General features: G+C 35.2%; 1 long non-coding RNA gene across 1 annotated transcript in view; it reads left to right on the forward strand.

Annotated features, from left to right (window-relative positions):
- Positions 1-21,043, forward strand: part of LOC119232757 (uncharacterized) — a 69,163-nt gene that overhangs the window by 11,588 nt on the left and 36,532 nt on the right. Inside the window, exon 2 of the long non-coding RNA XR_005122195.2 lies at positions 8,400-8,496. This is a non-coding gene — a long non-coding RNA (uncharacterized LOC119232757). The remainder of the gene's footprint in view (positions 1-8,399; positions 8,497-21,043) is intronic.

Raw genomic sequence — 21,043 nt, forward strand, 5'->3', positions numbered from 1 at the left:
TTGCCTCCTTCACACAAATTGAAAGCATGCCAACTCTCTCAGGAGACAACCAAAATCCACAGCTACACAATTTCCTTTTTCTTAAGGGGAAAAAGTTTAAAAATAACCAACTTTTCTCAGGCATGGTAAGCATATCTTTTCCCTGGGAATCACTTTGTTTTTATATTTTCTGCCTCTCTGTTAAAATTGAAAACATGAATGCTTCATTGCTTAAGAAACTGAGTAAACTTGTTTTCTGAAATGTACCTTTTAATGTCTTTTATGATTTTGTTTTTCTTCCCTTATTTGCACTCTCAGCTGTGGATGAATTTCCATGCAATGCATCATTTCTTTAAGAGTTTATATACCAGAGGAAATAAAAATGGAAAATGGTCTCTATTAAGAGAGAACAGCTTTCTCAAGACCCTAGCAGATGCTGTTGGTGAGCAGCCCTCTGTTTGCTCAGCACAGCAGATCAGCTTAACCCTCCATAGGGTTGCCCTGAAGAAAGGAACATATTTCTGGTTGTTAGACAAATGAAGGCAGTTCTTAACTTGACTTTACCCTGTTATTGTTTCAGAATACCCTGTGGCCCTGGGTAAATTTACGTCACACATCACTTTGTCTAAAGTGATCTGTATTATTATAGCCCTCTTGCTTCCATGTGATTAGTTAGTTGCCTGTTGTCAATTGTGTTTTTGTGCTTTCTCCTTCATCATACCACATGTCCTGTCACATAGCATCTACACACACAAACACATTTTTTTTTGCAAAATTCTAATTAATAAAAGCTATGGTCTTCCATACCATTTCTTCTAATGACTTAGGAAAGCATCAGTACATCTGTGTTGGATACAACCAGTTGTTTTGGGCATAGAAGTCTTTGGTCTGCCTTCATCTGGGGAAGATCAAGGTGGTATCTATTTATTTGAGCAGAGGTGTGATGTGAAGGACGAGTCATGTTAAGTCTTGGACTTGAATTAAACAGAACTTGACTCTTACATAAACAGGAACATAAAGGAGAGGTTTGAGGAGGGATAATTGGTAAAAATATCTGCTTTGCAGTAAGCTATACATTAACAGGGAGCTATGTGATAGAGTGTACATGTTGAGTATATGTTAATCAAAAACGTTGCATATTTTGACTATCTTACCCTTTACTAATGTTGTGTGGCATGTGAAGAGTGACATGCGTGTGTACCCTCTCTAGTGTGAGGGATATAGCTGTTCCATCATACCTAAAAAAAGTCAAGAGGCTCAGAAATAACCTGCTTGAACCCTTAGATAATAATGTTTATTGACAATTAAGAAATTGAAGGGAAGTAGCAGCCATAGAAGAATACATTTAAATCTTCCTTTCCAGTCATTTACTGTGAAATCTAACTCCATTCCTGGAGCAAAATTGATGGCATTTTAGGACTTGAGTGTTTTTCAGGTATCAATAAATTTCTGCTAGTGTCTCTCAGCTTCTCTAATAGCCAGGAGGACCAGTAATAAAACATAACAAAGGGTTTTAATAAAAGAAGTTAATATTCCCCTCTGTTATTTAGGTATTTTAGGAATTCTTTTGACATTCACTTGACTCGAATCACCTGTATTTTCCACAATTAATTTTTAACTCTATTATTGTGAAATGTGGACACATTTATCAAACAAATGTAGGTCTTTGTTTGTCACAAAACTGTCAGTCTTTATCACCAACAAGGTTAGTTAGTGGAACACTTCTGGGAAGACCTCATTATATGTCTTCCTGATCATTCAATCATTAGCTCATGCCTACCATCACAGGTATTAATTGCTTCCTTACTTTTGGTTATAATTTCAGCATCTAAGCATGTGTTGTTAAACACTAGAGTTCTACCTATTTTTAAAACTCATTTTAAATGGAATCAGATAGTGTGTCTTTTTATATCTAGATTTCTGTTTTAACTTTCTGAGATTGTCTTGTTGCACATAACTGTTTTTGTTATTGATGTGTAATAGTACTTCTATCATTATACTCCAATAAAAAAAAAAATCATACTGTTGACTAACATTTGGAATGTTACCTGTTTTGGATTTATACAAACAATCCAACACTGGGCATTCTTGTTTATGTCCTATGGTATACATTTGCACACATTTCTATATAGCACATAACCAGGTGTGTAATTGCTGATTGATTAGTCTGCGTATCTACTATTTTATTAGATGAGACAAAATAGTTTTCCAAAGTGGTTGTTCTATTTGTCGCTTTGATCACCAGTGGATAGCCATATATTCATGGATTTATTTTTGAATTCTCTATTCTACTGTTTTTTCCTAGTTGTTTCACTTTTAAATTTCTTTCTTACTGTATCTGCATTTAATTTGGTATTTTTTCTAATTTTTTGAGATGAGTTATTGCTGATATTTAGCCTTCTTTTCTGAAATATGTGTTAAAATTATAATTTTTTTCTGAAACGTCTTATTCACATACAAAAGGTTAATTTTTAAAAGGTAAAAATGTACTAATTTAAAATATTTTTTTCTAATCTGTATACCCTAGTGAGAATTATCACTATCTTTCCAGTTTCTTTTTATTCAAAAGATGTCGTTACATACTCACTTCATTACCCTTGTACATTCTTGGCCTGTGTTTTTTTCTTGGGATGTGTTTGTTTTATTATTGATTTTGATGATAGCTTAAATACTGGAACTAAATTATTTCCAAAGCATGAAAGAGAGAAGAGAATGTAAAGATGCTACTTAATTATTTTATGCAACAAATTCAATTTATATTCTGCCTTTTTTCTTTTACCTTTTGCTTTTAACCATGTCTTCCTGTTTATGTTCTGTTTTCACATACTGCATACATTTGTGTTTGAGAAAAATTTGGTTCTAGAAATGGTGATAACCACATTTTCTAACTGCAAATTCTTATTGTAGCTATCATTTGTTCTATTCTTTTATTTTGATTTATATAATATGTATATCCAAGAAGACCTTGAGCAACTTATAAAGCAGTTATTCATCTTGTGTTCTTTGGGTAGATTCCTAGGAGTGAAATTGCTGGATTATAAGGTAGACTATTTTTATAGACATTGGAAATCCTTTGTGTCTGTGGTTTTTTGACTTCCCTTGAACCTGCAGAAATCTTATTAATTGTTCAAGATACAGATCATATGCCATTTGCCTTCTGAGTAATTCTTTCCTCAGCCTTGTGTCTCTGTTCCTATAACTTTCTGTGCAATATGCATTTTTTATTTTGGGTGTTCATTCTGGTTATATCCAAGTAGCTTTCGTTAAAAGATTCTTGCGGTAAAAAATCATATTTTATGCATGTATTGTTCCTCAGTATTTCATAATAATAAAGCCTTTGTAAGTATATAAAAAGCAAGAGACCATGGGAGATGAGAAAAAGTTTGAAAGTGGAATTATTAAAAATGCACACATATGCTAAATTAGTGGCATTATAATACATATGCAGTTTGCTTATAAAATACTTAACCCTGTGTGTTCACATACATATTATTAATAGCTACAGATACACTTCTCTTAGGCTAATAAAACTCAACATATTTGTCTTCAGCAAATATGTCACTGTTTTCAGTGTATCAGCCTGCCTAAGAAAAACAAACATGTCATTTCTGCATGTAACCTATGTTAGAGGACCAAATAAGGTATTTTCTATATACAAATTTCTTAATAAACGTTCCCTTCATTTGTCTCTATATACATAACTATGTAGGTGCCATGCCTACCTAATCCATTTCAACAAATGTTTTTCTCTTATCTGTAGCTTTTCCTCAGCATTGTAAATGACAAGAACACTTTTTTTAAAAAAATAGGTTATTAAATTTAAAACAAGTTATTAAAATATTACCAATTTACTAATTTGATGCAGTATTCTTTCCAATAAATTACAATATCTATTACATCAATGATTTTATTGTGCCTTTGTTTAAAGAAGTATGCATTTGCTTCATACACTCAGGAGCATAATATAATGATACATGTTTATATATATTTGTGTGTGTATATATATACATACATATTTTACTGAGGTAACATTAGTTTGCAACACTGTTCAAAGGCATAGGTCACACCTCCTCAGATGCATGTCACCACACCCACCAAGGGACCCCTAGTTACCCCCCATAGCTCATTTTGCCCCCTCCCAACTTTGTTTTCTCCACTCCCATTCTCTGTCTTGTAGCCTCAATTCCATTGTCAGATTTTTATAGTTAGTTATTGGTTAGTTTTTGTCTTACCCTTTGTTTTGTTTCTCTGTATTCCATGTATAAGTGATACTATCCAGTATTTGTCTTTTTCCTTCTGGCTTATTTTGCTTCACATTATCTACTCTTGTTCCATCCATGTTGTCACAAATGGCAATGATTCATCTTGTTTTAAATAGCTGAATATTCCATTGAATAGATGAAATTTTAAAATTGCTCCTCTCTCCTAGGACACTTCAATTGTTCCTGTAACTTGGCTGTTGTATAGTGCTGCAATGAACATAGCAATGTGTATTCCCCTTTGAATTAGTGTTCTTTGGGTAGATACCTAAGAGTGAAATTGCTGGATTATAAAGTAGACTATTTTTAATATTTTGAGAAACCTTCATACTGTTTTCCATAGGGGCTGGGCCAGTGTCCATTCACAGGGGCAGTGTCTGAGGGTTCCTTTTTCTCCACATCCTCCCTAACACTTATGATTTCTGTTTCTTTGTTTTTGTTTGTTTGATGTGGGCCATTCTCACAGGTGTCTCATTATGGCTTTGATTTGCATTTACCTGAAGATGAGTGATGATGGACATTTTCCCATGTGCTTATTGGCCATCTGTATGTCTTCTTTAAAGATGTGCCTTTTAGCTCCTAATATATCTTGGAGATAAGCCCTTTGTCAGATATATGATGAACAAACTTTCTCCCATTCAGTTCGGTGTCTTTTTGTTTTACTGATAGTTTCTTTCACTGTGCAGAAATGTTTTATTTGGAAGTAGTCTCATTTGTTTATATTTATTTTTGTTTCCTTTGCTACTGGGGGCAAATCTACAGATACCAGTGAAGTCATATCATGGAGTATTTTGCTTATGTTTTCTTCTATGTACTCTATGGTTTTGGGTTTTACATCTATGACTTTTACCTTTTTGAGTTATTTTGTGTAGAGTGTGAGATGATGATCTATCTTCAATTTTTTGCTTGTGTTTGTCCAATGTCCCAACATGATCTGTGAAAAAATCTCTCCCTTATTCAATGTATATTCTTGGCTGCTTTGTTTAGATTAACTGTCCATGGAGGTGCAGGTTTATTTTTCTCTGAAACTTAACATTGGATACATCTTAAGTAGGTATAAAGCAAAAAACAATTGCCAAATAATAAAAATAGATGGAAAAATATATGCTGCTAGATTATATAAACCACACATAAAACAGAAAGCAGAAGACTAATGCTGGAGGGAAAAAAATCCAGCTCTCATTTACATTTGGTTGCTTGGTATAATCACGTAAGAAAATAGTAGCTTTTCAAACCTTTTCTCTGGAAAGCACATAGCTTAACCATTGAAAACAATAAGCAAAAACTTTTCAGTGAAGGAAAATAACATTTTCATGCCTGACATTGGGATATGCTGACTTTGCCTGAAAGGACTTTTTTGTCTGCACAAAGGACACTTATGAACACTCAGCCCGAGATTCCTCGAAATAGGTTTAGTTGAATTGGGTACAAGCTCTTATTTCTAAAGTTGATCAAAGGGTGTGACTTTCAGTTATGAAATAGTTAAATTCTGAGGATATAATGTATAACCTGGTGACTGTAGTTCAGAATATTGTACATTTGAAATTTGCTTAGAGTATATCTTACATGTTCTATGCATGTACACACATGCATAATGATAACACAAATATGAATGTGCTAATTATTTGATTGTGGTAATCATTTCACATTATATTCATATATCAAATCATCATTTTTTACACTTTAGTGTATAGTTTAGTATATATATAGCTTATAGGCTATAAACTAGAAACAAAACAAAAGAGCCAAAAATTGTCTAATGACTTCATCTAGTAGATATAGTTGTCCTCTGGATTCACCCTAGGTTCTTTGTCTCCACCTCAAGTCTGATAAGCTGTCATATAAATGTCTTATTTGGAGCTTGGGGAAGGGGCTCAGTTCTTAAGATAGATCAGGGTCTAGTGACAGTGGGAAAAGGAAGAATGATCTATTGTATATCAATATATTATTTGGTCTTAAAATATATATACCATAAATCAGATATTGCCAATTTTTTATTCTACATTAATGTTTGAATCTTATGAGAATATTTCCCTTTCCAGTGAAAACTGCACTATTTAGGGATGAAGGAAAGAATCTGTGCTTGAGCTAAGGAGAAAATTAGCAGCATCTTGGAATGCAATATTAGTCCACATGTATTGCCAAGGGACAGTCAGATGGAGCTTATCAACTATACTTGAAAAAATAAATCTAACCTTTAATTTATCAAACAGAACCCTATATAAATGTCAGTGAGCATCAACATTCAATTAACATTGTGGCTTACTCATCAGTTAGGGATATATTGTGTAGGGACTCCTGTATCTGCTAATCATAAATGCAGAGCTATTTCTCCAGCTGTCTGTAGGTGAAGATGCCTCACCTGCTACATACTGAGCACCTTTCTCCCATTCTGTGCTTTAAACATTTATAACATAGTCCCATTTATCACATAGTAACATACAGGTAGACCCTTATGTTGTGTGGGGAGGAGTCCAAGTGGACTGTGTGGGGTGTCTTGATGGTCGGTAGGGTGTGGTAACATACACCTGAAGGGTATAATCCTATACTTCTGAATCATATAGTGTTATAAACCAATGCTACCAAAGTAAAAAATAAATAAATAAATAAAAAGTTTCCAATGAAGAATCAACTCCTGGGAACCTGTAACTGACCACTTACTCTCTCTCACTCTGCACAGAAAACAACATAAAGAGAGATTTTCCCTACTTCATAATGTGTATATTGTTTACATATAAACATTTGTTGACTTGGAGGATGGGTGAAGAAACAGTTGTACTCTCCTGATGTGTCTGCATTCAACTCTTCCTCGGGGTGTACTTTTAATTCTGCAGCCAGGGTATTAGCAATATTAAACTGAAAATGTCACAGAATGTCAAATCTGAAAATGTCACTGGGAAGGGGGAAAAAAGATGGTGACCCTGCACCATCCACAGATGAAATAAATATGCCTCCCTGGTACTGTACAATGGATTTTTTAGTGGGTATAATTTTATACATTTTGCATCCTATTAATTTTCATGGCATCGATGGAGAAATATTAGAACAGCGAGAGAGCTGAAGACAAATTAACTCATCAATTACATGTATGGGACAGTAGAGACTGAGTTTATTTCACCATTTCGAATTGCAATAAAACTGTAATTACTAACTCGTGGAATCTTCATGGAAATCTGCATTCATTACCACTTAATTTGAAGTCAGTGACTGCTGTATACTTAACTTTTCTCTAATAACTGCTACCAAGTAGATATGGTAAAAAACAGTTTAAAATTAAAGCAGCTGTCCCACTCAGTCCCCACAGAAACATTTTTGTAATCATCCAAACTAAATTTTGCCCAAGAAACCAGTGAGATTAGTTTGTATTTAAATAGTGCAGAAAATGGAAAATGAATATATTGTTAGTTCAAGGACATAATACCCCCTTTTTTGGTCTTTTATCTGAATTTCTGTTTCACTCCTTTTCCTCTGTCCTCTTTCCTTTCTTTACATGCTCAAGTACAGCAGATAGAGAGTTGTTCCTTAAGGGAAGAATGGCAAAATGGAAAAAAGGAAGCCAGATTTAGGTTCGCATTCTTTACCAACTTTATGATTTTGAGCACGTTACTTCACTTCTTTGAAACTCACTGTCCTCATTTGTAAAATGGGGATTATAAATGCCAACCTTTTAAGGTTTATTTGAGCATTAAGTGATTAATATATGCAAATACCCCCTAATGTAACACCCTGCATTTTAATGTTGGTTTCTTACAAAAAAAAATCTTTAAAAAATATTAGAAATTCTATATATCACATACTATCGTAATTTAGAGTGATTTGAAATTCTCTGGCAGTTTAGAATCTAGAAGGACTACAATTGCATTTATTATACATAGGCCGTTTATTTTTGTTTTTGTATCTTTAATACTGTGAAAAGCAAAGTTCTATATAAATCGCAACTGATCTTTTAACCATAGTTTTTACTTGCTTCTTTTTACTTGCTTATGAATTAATTGAGTCTGAAAAACATCATTTAAATATTATTTCTATTTCTTTAGTCAGTAACTGGTACCTAGGAAATGATAGATCACAGATGTAAGGGTTCACGTAGGGGCAGAAATCACCTGCATTTTATTTTGGGATCAATGATGTTTTTTAAAAGTCTGTTTCTGTCAACTATAGGTTTTGATACGTGAGCATAAAGAAGCAAAGGAAGCAAGTGTCTATGATGTATGCATATCTGACCAAGAAACAGAAGCAATCAAACTCACTATCTGATGTTAGTATGAAGAAAGCACACAAAGAAGGTCTGGGTGGGGCTTGGAATTGTAAAATGCAAACAGTATGCATCTTCAAAATGTTGTTTAAGTAGTGATGGGTGCCTAGTTAATAGGCATTCTATCTACAAGAAGCATTAAGCATTATTTGTTAGTCTCAGCTCTATCCACTGTAGAGGTTTCTAAAGTTCATTGCCAGTCAATAACACAGTTAACTGTATACAGGTAAAAGTAAAACTACATCCTGTATATTTGTTCTCATTCATATGGATATTTCTGGGTATCTTTTCATATTCCTAAAAGGTGCTAACTGTTGACCCTGAATCTAGTAAAACTGGGTAAGTGCACTTAAGCTTATCTGGCTAATTATATATGTTCTGTGGACTTGAATCATTCAACATAGGTGCAGCAAATTATTTGGATTGCTGTCTAGAACCTGGTGAGCAAATGCCATTCCATGCCTCTGATTGCAGAGTGCTGGCATTGAGTCTACTGAACAGTGTCAATCTAACATGGAAGAGAAAAATTAAGGCCATCAGGGACTTGATAATTTTGAAGACATTTTTTTTTAAAGATTCATTTATTTATACATACAAGAACTGGGGTACAAGCCAGAGGTGTGGGGAGTGAGAGGATTCACCAGAGACAGAGTGGGGAACAGCACAGGCAGACTGACTGAAATACACTGCTGAGGGGAGCAGCTGGTGAGTCAGGAGAGGTCTGCTGCACCATGTGGGTAGGTCCCTGGCCGGGGATCCAGCTACAGCTGCAGTGGCTGCAGATAGCTTCATAAGTTGTGTCTTAACCCCTTGCACTACCAGGGAGGCCCATTTTGAAGACATTTTACAGATAATAATTGCTGTCTGAAAAATTAATAAGATTTAAATGTATGAATACATATAGAGCTCTTTTAAGAGTTTCTGCCACCTAATAAACTCAATTTATGTGAGTTTTTATTACTATTCTTCATTTTACTGTTTTTATGTAAAACTAGGGTACAGCTGTCAAGTAGAGAATGATGCCTTATTTGCATGTGAAAACTAAAGGAGAGATAAATTCAGATATTTATGATAAGTGGTTGGAAAATCTAAGGCAAGAAAGCTTATGCTCTACTCACACTGACAGTACTGATTAGCCATAGCTTACTATTTGTAATGTATAATCCACTATGTTGATAAGAAAAAGGTAGAAAGTATTTGCTTTTAATTCAAGATTTTATTTTATAATGAGGTAGTATTGGCTTGCAGCACTGTGTTTGATTCAGAGTTAGAAGCTCACACCTCTGCAGATGCATGTTTACTCTACAGCACCCATCTTCAAGGCACCACCATCTTCTACCATGCAGAGCCCCCTCTACTCTTTGCTCTCTCTCTCCCATTCCCTTCAAATTTACAATCATATTAACAGGATTTGTTTTGGTTTGGTTTTGTCTGACTTTTGTTTCTCTAGATTCCACATATGAGTGAAGCTATTCATTATATGTCTTTCTCCTTCTGGCTTATTCCACTTAGTATAATTCTTTCCAATTCCATTCATGTTGCTGCAAATGCCAAGAGTTCATTTTCTTTTTAATAACTTAGTTTTATTCCATTATGTATACACACCGCATCTTAATCCATTCAGCAGGTCTTGTGCATTTATGTTTTTTCCATAAATTGGAAAAAGCAGTGCTGCAGTGAACACAGGAGTGCATATATTACTTCAAATTAATGTTTTTGCATTGTTCCGGTAGACACCAATGAGTGGAATGGCTTGATTATATGATAAGTCTATTTTCAAGTTTGAGAAATCGCCATACTCTTTTCCATAGGGGCTAGATCAGTCTACATTTCCACCAAAATTGCACAAAGATTCCTTTTTCTCCACACCGTGTCTATACTTGTTTTTTGTCTTTTTGACACTGGTCATTTTCACATGTATGAGATGAGGTGGTATCTCATTGTAGTTTTGATTTGCATTTCCCTGATGATAAATGATGAACTTTTTTCGTGTGTCTATCTATTGGCCATCTGTGTTCCTTGGAGAAGTGTCTATATAGCTCTTCTGCCCATTTTTAATTTCTTTTTATTTTTAGCTTTATGAGTTCCCTGTAGATCTTGTTTATGAGCCCCTTGTCAAATATATGATGTGCACATATTTCCTTCCGTTCCATAGGATGTCTTTTTTCATTTCATGTTATTTTTTTTTTGCTGTGCAGAAATTTTAAGAAAGTATTTAATGAAGAAAAATGACAATGCCATTTATAAATTGATGTCTGCTAGCTGAGCTGACTAAAATACACATTTTCAACATTAACTCAAAATGAAAATACAACAAAGATAATCTTTATTTTAACTGATATTAATTCCAAGAACTTATTGCAGAATACAAGCCTGTTAGTCCTAGAGATTGGAAAGGGCTTACAGAGGTTTATGCAACAATGTTTAGAACTCACTGCCCTTATCTACTTCTAGCTCCACTTTCCCTCTTTGAATAGTCTCATTTTTTATTTTTTTAAATTTTTATATATATTTTACATCATTGTTCATTTTTCACAGTGCTTGCTTCCACCTCTCCTCAGGTGTAGTCCCCATAGTTTCCTTCACCAATGCACCCGTGCACCATCACCTCAGTCCCCTTAGTCCCCTGTGCCCCCTCCCCCGAACTATCTCCCTCCCCCCACCCAGGATCTCTCTGGTTTATAATTGTGTTTGTTTTTCTTTTGTTTTGTATTCTTATTAATTCCCCCCATGTCTTATTTGGTTCCCCTATATTCCTCCTGTAAGTGAAACCATCCAATATTTTTCTTTTTCCCTCTGAACAGTGTTAAGATGCGAAGAAACAGAAGGAAAGTTAGTTGCAAGGGCTTGTTTTTAAAATGTTTACTTACAGCATTGTGAACAAATGAGAGTGATAGCTTTGGTTTTTCCAAAAATAAAAGGCTATGCCGTGGGATATAGTGCTAGAATATTTATGCCTTTGGTGATATGTAAGAAAACCATGACAGCACTTGTTTTTTATTATATTTAATATATGTAAGAACCACAGTACCTCAAAATTATTGGCTATATTATTTTCCTCTTTTTTCTTGAGTTGTGTTTTTCCATTGGCTCATGCTATCCTGAGGTTCTTCGACTTTTATGCCTTCTCTGTCATACCTTTCTCCTAATAATGTAAGTCTTTCTTAATGTTCCTCAAGCTCTTTTACTCTCCACCACCAAAATTTTTTGTAGATCTTGTCTGGTTCAGTGGGCATTTTCTTTTCACATGGATAATTTTTCTTTTTTTTTTTTTTTTAAAGATTTATTTATTCATGCATGGAAGCTGGGGGAACAGGCCAGAGCTGCAGTGGGTGAGAGGATTCACCAGAGACAGAGTGGGGAGCAGAACAGATAGATCTACTGAAATACACTGCTGAGGGGAGCAGTGGGTGAGTCAGGAGAGGTCTGCTGTGCATGTGGGTTTCTCCCTGGCCGGGGATTGAATTCATGCTTCAGTGGCTGCGGACAGCTTCATAGGTTGAGTCTTAACCCCCTACATAAGTTGCTCTTAACCCCAGGGAGGCTTTATATGGATAATTTTTCAACCCTACTTGACATATGTTCTTTGATGTAACTTTTGGATCACCTCCCATGCATCATTGCTTAGAGATCAGCAAATCATACCCTTCATAGAACATATTTTCCCCTCCAGAACCCGTACCATCTTGTGATAATCCAATTCTTGACATTGTGCTCCTGTTCTTCATGAACAGGAAAAAAAAAAAAAAGTGAAAAAAAAAAGAAAAGAACTATGACTCCCTGAATTCAATAACCCTACATCTGATCAGGTCCCTTGACCTATAGGAGTTCTTCTTCATTGTCATCTTCAGACTTTTACCACTATCCCTCTAATTTATTCCCATGAAACATGTACTCAAAATATCTACAATCATCTTCCAGCTGTACCGAATTTCTAACATCTCTCCATCCTAACTGCTGCAACATTACACTGAGATATTAGCTACACTCCTTTAAAAGTTATTTGATATGACTACTTTAATAGGTCACTCACAGATTTCTCACTTATCGCCCTTATTTTTCTCCTACATATACTATGTGATCTAAATTAGGAGTTGGCAAACTAGGGTCAAATTTGTTCTGACACTTTTTTTTAATAATAAAGTTTTGTTAGAACATAGGCAAACTGCACTCATTTACATGTTGACTATGGCTGGCACACTAAAATGGCAGAGTTAAGTAGTCATGACAGAAACTGTATGACTTCTGGCCCTTTGTAGAAAAAAAAAAATTCTGACTCCTTCTCCAGACAAATACAAATGAAAGTTTAATAATTAAGTGTAACTTCAGTTATACCTATGATTCTGAATTTTTAAAGGTGGCCATGACCTAAATGCTCTTGCACTGCAAACCTTACTTTGAGAAGCGAACATCTAAAGCCAATTTACCACTACTATCCTCATTAAATATTCAGAGAGAGAGAAAACTTCTATGGTCAAATCAGGCTATAACCTCACTTAGGAGCTTCATGGTACCTAGTAATATATTTAACAATTTTGAGTATCTGACAAAAACAAAATAAAATACAAATATAATGCAATTATCATTCAATTAATCCATCATGCTTAGTATACTCTAACTTATTTTGATCATAGAACTCTTCAAATAGCAACACTTAAATTTTTAGGAATGCTTTCATCCTGCCAGTGGATTGTGGAGAATTATAGGTACCATGGAAATGCTACAGGAATACCAAAGATGTTGAGTGAGTGGGTATCTCCTTCACTATCCTCACCTCTCCTGTCCTTTCAGTAAGAGAGAAAGGGAGAGAGAGAGAATGAATGAATAAAATCTTTATTACTTTGCCCACGTTGATCCCTTTATCCATTATGGCAGAGTATTCTGGTTTGCCTATGATTCTTCCAGTTTTAACACTTAAAGTCATACAGTCTAGAAAACCCACAGTAAAACCCAGTTTACTCATGGGTAAATTGAAGTTGGTCCCCTGTGAATTACATCATTTATAAAGCTGACAAAAATTGTTCTTCCTTTGATTTCTCTTTGTTCCCAAACACTCTGCGATCATCTCTAGTGGAGTGTGCCACATTGTAATAAGAGTTGCTTTTTGTCCATTTCTTTCATAAGAGCACACAGATATACTGGTCAACAACTTTTTTTTTAAGATTTATTTATTTATACAAGAACTGGGGTACAGGCCAGATGCACAGGAGGGTGAGAGGATTCACCAGAGACAGAGCGGGGAACAGAACAGGCAGACTAACTGAAACACACTGCTGAGGGGAGCAGCGGGTGAGACAGGAGAGGTCTGCCACACCATGTTGGTTGCTCCACCGCCAGCGGGGATCTAACTGGCACTGCAGAGGCTGAGGGCAGCTTCACAGCGCTGTGCTCAACCACCTGTGCCACCAGGGAGGCCCGACAACTTTCTTATTATAGTGTCTCAGGCAAAACACATAGCATATACTACAAATTAAACAGCATTTGTTTGTAAATTCTCATTGCTTTTGAAATGAATTGAGCTGAGAGACTTTATACTTGCTCAAATTGTCTTCTCTGGATTCAGGTGTATTTTATACACCTGCGTTACATGCTAAAATCTAGATCAGGGGCTCCTTAACACAAAGTTTTGATTTATAAATGACCTGTGAGGCATGATATTTTTTTTTGGCCCCTGACTGTAGTCCACAGATACAGAGAGGATGCTGTATTTCTAGGGTCTTGGTGCTTTTAAGGAAATATTGGAATCTTTACTTTAGGCAAGGGATGGTGCTTGTTTTCTAGACTGGCATTTATCTGGGAATTTAAACATGCTGTCATGGTTATGTGCTCACCTTGATAAGCAACTGAAGTTATAGAGTGTTTTATAATGCAGTAAGAATAGTGGTAGCCAAATATCTATCATGAATTTCAGCATTTTGATGTTTTTATCATGGGTACTCTGAATCATTTAAGGATGACTCAGTATAAAGTGTTATCTATATCTATTGCCAGTTGGAACAGTAGAAACCTATAACCATGCATCTGTATCTGCCACAGGCATTCTGAAATTTGCTTCTTTTCAATTTCATCCATTTTTATTGGATTGCTAGTGACATTTTATGTTATTTTCATATATCTCAAGCATTTGTTTACTCCATATGTACCCTATCACTGAACATACAAGGTGTCGTCACTAATCAAAAGCATTTGCCTAATGTAAATTTCTACATAATTAAACCAATTTTTGATTTTAGTTCCTATTCTAGGGAAGTGTCATTTTTCTTTCATTTCTTTCATTTTTCTTTCATTTGGATCCTGCATATCTTTCTGGTACATAAGACCATTTGTCTTTTGAATTAAAATCCTCACAAATATTTTATGATCTGAATTCAATAATGTTAAGAGCTTTCAATATTTGAAAACCTGCTCTGCTTTTTCTTAAACACATTACTCAATAGAACCTGTGTCATTGAGGCACCATTTGTACATTTATATGTACATACACAATTGCATTTATAACTGTTACCAAAGTCTTCTTTTAAGATCTGAAATTTTGTGATAAATTCATTCATTTGTGCCAGCAATAGTCACATTCCATGAGTAACATTTTTTCATTCTGTAATTGCATTGCCACTTACACCATACTTTTGAAAATTCTTTCATCTAGAGATTCAAAGGGAGAAATTTGATGTATATTTAAAATTTCTATCTACTTTTTTATAAACAAATCAGCGAAAAGTTTTTACTTATAATTTTTTTTGAGCTACAGTCCTTTCCCCCTTCAAAATTGGTATATATTTCCTTGTCTTTATTTTTTTGGCTTTTATTTTGGAAATACTTTAATAGACTTATGGATATCCACACTCAACTCTGCCTCTTCAACCTTTTTATATAACCTTTACATATATAATTCTCACATTTACTTCTCAGTCCCTTATTTCAATAGATTATTTTATTTTTTCAAAATGTTGGTTTTGAGATAATCCAAATCAGAAGACAGTATTACTTATTTACTGAGTGTTTATCATATTGCAGGTGCTATCCTAAGTGCTTTTCAAATATAATCTATTTTTATCCTCACAACCACTTAAAAAAATTTTTTTTACCATTTTGTAGATAAATAGCTGGACTTCAGAGAATTTAAGTAGATTGCCAAAGTGCAACCAAAGTAAAACGGAATCCTAGTATGTAAGTGCCTTTTCCTAATGTAGTTGTAAATGTCATCTAAAATTCATGATTTTCTATCAGAACAAGCTAAATTTACATTTGGGCTTGTGAGGAATGGGGGCAATGAACTCATACGTCTAAGTCATAGAAACAAAGAATGGAAGCGTAGATTTGGACTTTAGCAGTGAACTTAATGTAGTATGTATACATGTTGATTCTCAATGAAGAGCACCTGAAACGTTTATGTTGTGATAAGTTTACTTCAACAACAAAATATTAAAAGTAAGGTAGAAAAATAGAGAGCAATACAATTGTTGCAGCACTATTTGTAATAAGACTTGGAAATAACCCAAATACCCAAAATAAATAACTGGATCAAGAAGATGTGGCACATATAAACAATGGAATACTATTCAGCAATCAAAAAAGACAAAATAATACCATTCACATGGATGGAGCTAGAAGGGATTTTCATTTTAATTTTTTAATTTTTTTTAAATATTTATTTATTTATGCAAGCACTGTGTACAGTCAGAAGCGCAGGAGGGTGAGAGAATTCACCAGAGTCAGAGCAGGGAGCAGAGCAGGCAGACTGACAAGTACACTGCTGAGGGGAGCAGCGGGTGTGGCAGGAGAGGTCTATGCGCCCTGTGGGACTCTCCCTGGCATCCGGGGATCAAACTGGTGCTGCAGAAGCTGCGGGCTGCTTCGCAACCCAGCACTCAACCGCTGCGCCACCAGGGAGGCCCAGGAAGTGTTTTTAATCACAAACAAATGTGTGTACCTTTAGCCCAGATCTCTGCCCTGAGGTCCAGACATTTATCTAACTTCTAACTTGATCTTTCTGTTAAGAAGCACCTACGTTTGGGGGTTTAAAATAGAATGTTTGACACATATTCTCTGGACTGTTCCTACTATTCTTTTCTATGTCAGTTAATGTTACCATAGCTTACCCAATTAATAAAACCAAAATTTTAAGAAGAATCCTTGATTACTTCTTTTTCTTAGTTTCCTTAATACAATTTAATGATAACTTTTATTGGCACCATCAGTAGTCTATAATAAATTGGTCTATTTTTTTCAGAGCAGAATGTGTGTCTTTATTTACTTTATTCATTTATATATGTTTTACATCATTTGTTTTTTCCTTACAGTGTTTACTTTCTTAGGTGTAGTCCCCATGGAATTTCTTTCTTTTTTTTTTTAAGATTTATTTATTATACAAGAACTGAGGTACAGGCCGGATTTGCAGGAGGGTGAGAGGATTCACCAGAGACTCTGTTCTGGGGAACAGAACAGGCAGACTGATGAAATACACTGCTGATGGGAGCAGCGGGCGAGGCAGGAGAGGTTCTGCTGCACCATGTGTGACCTCGCTGGCCAGCCGGCATTGAACTGGCGCTGCAGAGGCTGCGGACAGCTTCGCAGCGCGGGGCTCAACCACCTGTGCCACCAGGGGAGACCCCCATGGAATTTCTACCACCAGTTTACCTGTGCAACATCACCACAGTGCCATGTATCTAATTTATAGTTGTCTGCTTATTTTTGTTTTGTTTTATTGTGTTTTTAAATTGTTATTTTTTTGCCTTTAAACTGTTATTTTTTTTTTTTTTGGTTCCCCTATATTCCTCCTCCTCTTATAAGTGAAACCATCCAATATTTTTCTTTTTTCTTCTGACTTATTTCACTGAGCAAAATCCCTTCTAGCTCCATCCATGTGAATGGTATTATTTTGTCTTTTTTGATTGCTGAATAGTATTCCATTGTTTATATGTGCCACATCTTCTTGATCCAGTTATTTATTTTGGGTATTTGGGTTATTTCCAAGTCTTATTACAAATAGTGCTGCAACAATTGTATTGCTCTCTATTTTTCTACCTTACTTTAAAAAACCATCTCAAAACTGAAGTTAATTCAAGCAGTTTCTGATTGGTCATTGCTGCTTCCAATGCACTGCTTCTGTTCATTACCCTATAGCAGTTATAGTGATTTTATTCCAAAAGGTTAATTAGATCATAGCCACCACTGCTATATAACATATGCACATGCTAATACTACTTAATAGCATCCCATCATTTTTAAAATAGAATCCACATTGTCTCAGATGAAATGTATGGCCCCATGTATTCTGGTTCCTGCTTATCTCACCAACCACACCTCACAGACACTTTGCTTCTCCCTCATTATACTCAAACAATTATGAATTTTGTCCTTCTTTTGTCTTTACTCTCTCCAGGCTGCAGGCTTTGACCAGGAATATTCTGCTTTCCTTGTTCAGTAAAGTTTCCCTTATTGAAATCTTGGCTCAAAAGTATTTTCTTCGGGGGGCCTGCCCTGGTGGCGCAGCGGTTGAACACTGGGCTGCGAAGCTGCCTGCAGCCTCTGCAGTACTGGTTCGATCCCCGGCCACCGGGCAAGGGTCCCACATGGCAAACAGACCTCTCCTGCTGCCCGCTGCTCCCTTCAGCAGTGTACTTTGGTCCTTCGGCCTGTTCTGCTCCCCACTTTGGCTCTGGTGAATTCTCTTGCCCTTCTGTGCTTCTGACTGTACCCAGTGCTTGTATAAGTAAATAAATAATAAATCTTTAAAAAAAAAAGTATTTTCTTCGGGATTGCCTCTTTGATCATCCCATAAAGTCCCTTGCTCTTCTTCTATCCCCACCCAATAATCAATAATCTCTCTTCTCACCATCTTTCTACTTGTATAAGTTTTACTATTTTGATGATCTTTAATTGTTTGCTAGAACTAGACACCCATGGATATAGAGATGTTTCTCCGTTGTCTCACAAGTTAACGTAAATGTTGCAAATTGTGGATATTCAACATTGAGGGGCAAAAAATTGATTGAATGAAACCTGATTTAATTTTTACAGGGATAATGTGAATAGTAAGATTGTATGATTTAAAAATGGATGGGTTCAAGTTATTTTGATATGCTGGTATTTTTTTTTTCAGTTGGCTTACACTCTGTGGGAGTTCTGAACTGAGACTAAGAGGATTTTTGTCACTGTCTACTTCAACATTGTTTTATCACTTAGCAAAAAATTGCTAAATCTTTATCCCCCTAAATCCAATCCTCTTTTCTGCCTTTAATACTAATTTTTCTCTGTAACACTGTGATTTCAGGAAGGCCCATTTTCTTTAACATTCTGTGATATTTGTTGCCTTTTAAAATAGAAGCTTATAGGTTGGCATGCTTTTCCTCTTTCTCAGAAGTTAATTGCCTTATGATTTACATAGGAAACATTATTGTCATGACTACTAATAGTAGCGTATAGTAGATGACAGAGTATTTTTAGCACTCTGCTAAATATTTTATACAATCTCCTTTAATTCACACTATGTCTGATTTACAGTGAAGAAAAATGAGGTTAGATTGCTCAGCAGGGCAAAACTGGAACTCAGGCTCACAGGAAAAATAATGGTGTCAAATACCATTCTCAAACTACCACCTTCCTTTCTGTACCTCTCTGTACTTTCTCCCTACAGGATGGTACCTCACTGTACTTTCATACCTCACCATACAAATGGATAGGAATGCCATCACAATGAGCAGTGGAAAAATGGTGCTAAAGTAAATTTTATTTGGTAAAATTGAATAATGTTTTGATTCCTTAACCAGAAGTTTGATCCTACTGATTAGCATTTACCAATTGTTTACCAATTGTACCTCCATGTTAGTATAAACAAAACTTGTAATTAGAGGAGGTTGTTGGCCAAACTCTCCGTGGTGAAGGATTATGGGTCCTTGTGAAGGACAATTTGATTCCATCAGTAAAATGGAATCAAGATTTTTAGTCCACCCAAACCTCACTGCAGATATCTGCCTGCCTTCCAGTTTTGTGGGTGATACAACTTTCTACTGCCTTGATGTTTCAGCCATTTCTTCACCCAACAAATATTTGATCTGACTAAGTATGAGTCACTTTTTAAAAAGTCAGTTACAAATTATAGTCATTCTGTCTGTTTGCAGTTGCTAAGTATTCCATTTTTGAAGCTCAGAATGTTTTAAGTTAACATATTTAGTTTCACATCTTGAGATCCACCCTGCCCCCACCCAGCCATTTCTATTACTGTTTGCCATATATAAACATCTCAATCCTGAACCTGCTAAGTACATGGCTCTTTTAAAATGCCCAGTATATGAATTTTGAAAATGTTTGCAAAGGAGTCCTGCAAACTGCCTCCTTATAAAGTGCCTACTACAGTTTTTTTTATAAGGAGTTTTATTGCAATACCTGATTTTCAAGTACAAGAAATATATTCCAAGTTGTATATTTTCTTGAGAATAAGTACTCATTTCACAGAACACCTTGGTTTTGTATTTCTTTCAAAATTATGGTGAGTTCTTTTGAATTTTTCCTGTTAATGTTTTAATCTCTAGTGGTTGGAAATAGTAGGCTTAGCAATATTAGTGGTATTATAAAATTAATGAATGAATAAATAAAATGATCCCAAATTTGCAGTTAGAACAATTCTGCCTCAACAAAGCTTTGCTCGTTATTATATATGTGTTGTCAAAGAAATGAACCACATAAAATAGTTTATGTCTCCAGTTAATTTTCAAAATTGAGCATGCTTTATAATGGAAAATAAAGAAAATATAATTAAAATAAGCACATAGAACTTTTCCAAATGCACACCCTTGATGTATTGTCAGATAATCTAGCTAGCTCTTTAATTCTAGAATAAAAAATATCCTCTGATTTTTCTCTTAAAATTGAATGATAACCTCTGTAACCTTTGAGCTTTCACATAATTAGATCTGTTTGTTCCTGATCTCTATTGATAACTCCTTTAGTTTTAGTTTGTTTTTATTTTTTTCAGCATTCCAAAGTCCTACCACAACTACTTCTGCAAACCATTTCTGCTTCAGACCTCTTTATTTCTATTATTTTCTTTAGTCAAATAATGTTTTCTCTGTTCCTAGATGCCTCCTTATCCTTGAATCTGGGCTAAAGAGAACACTGTAAATGCTAATGCATTCAGAGTTGCCTCCCTGACTTTCCTTGAGTCCTTCTCTTTGCTTTGTTCCTGCTGGCATTCTGCCTCTATGTGAGTAACATACATTCCTGGAGGTCACACTGCTTTGGCTGCACCTTTCTCAGAGGTAAGACAGCAGTGGTCATTTCCATAGACGTTTCCTCTGTGTCTTTTCCCATCTTTAAACATTCCTCAAACTTTTATTACACATAAGATTCTCTCTTTCTGAGATTTATTCTTTAGCATCTGAACATCTTTCGACATCATCTCTCTTCATTTTACAATGGAACAGAGTTGGGGTCTAGTTAATTTTGGTGCATTGAAAAGCGTGCATTACCTCCTGAAAGTCAACTAAGATAACAGAAAGTAATAAAAGTCACAAAAGCCTAAAGAGATAGACAAGAATGAAGACAATAGCAG

The sequence above is a fragment of the Talpa occidentalis genome, unplaced genomic scaffold (genome assembly GCF_014898055.3).
Source record: "Talpa occidentalis isolate TD23 unplaced genomic scaffold, MPIMG_talOcc4v2.1 talOcc4.7, whole genome shotgun sequence".
Lineage (NCBI taxonomy): Eukaryota > Metazoa > Chordata > Mammalia > Eulipotyphla > Talpidae > Talpa > Talpa occidentalis.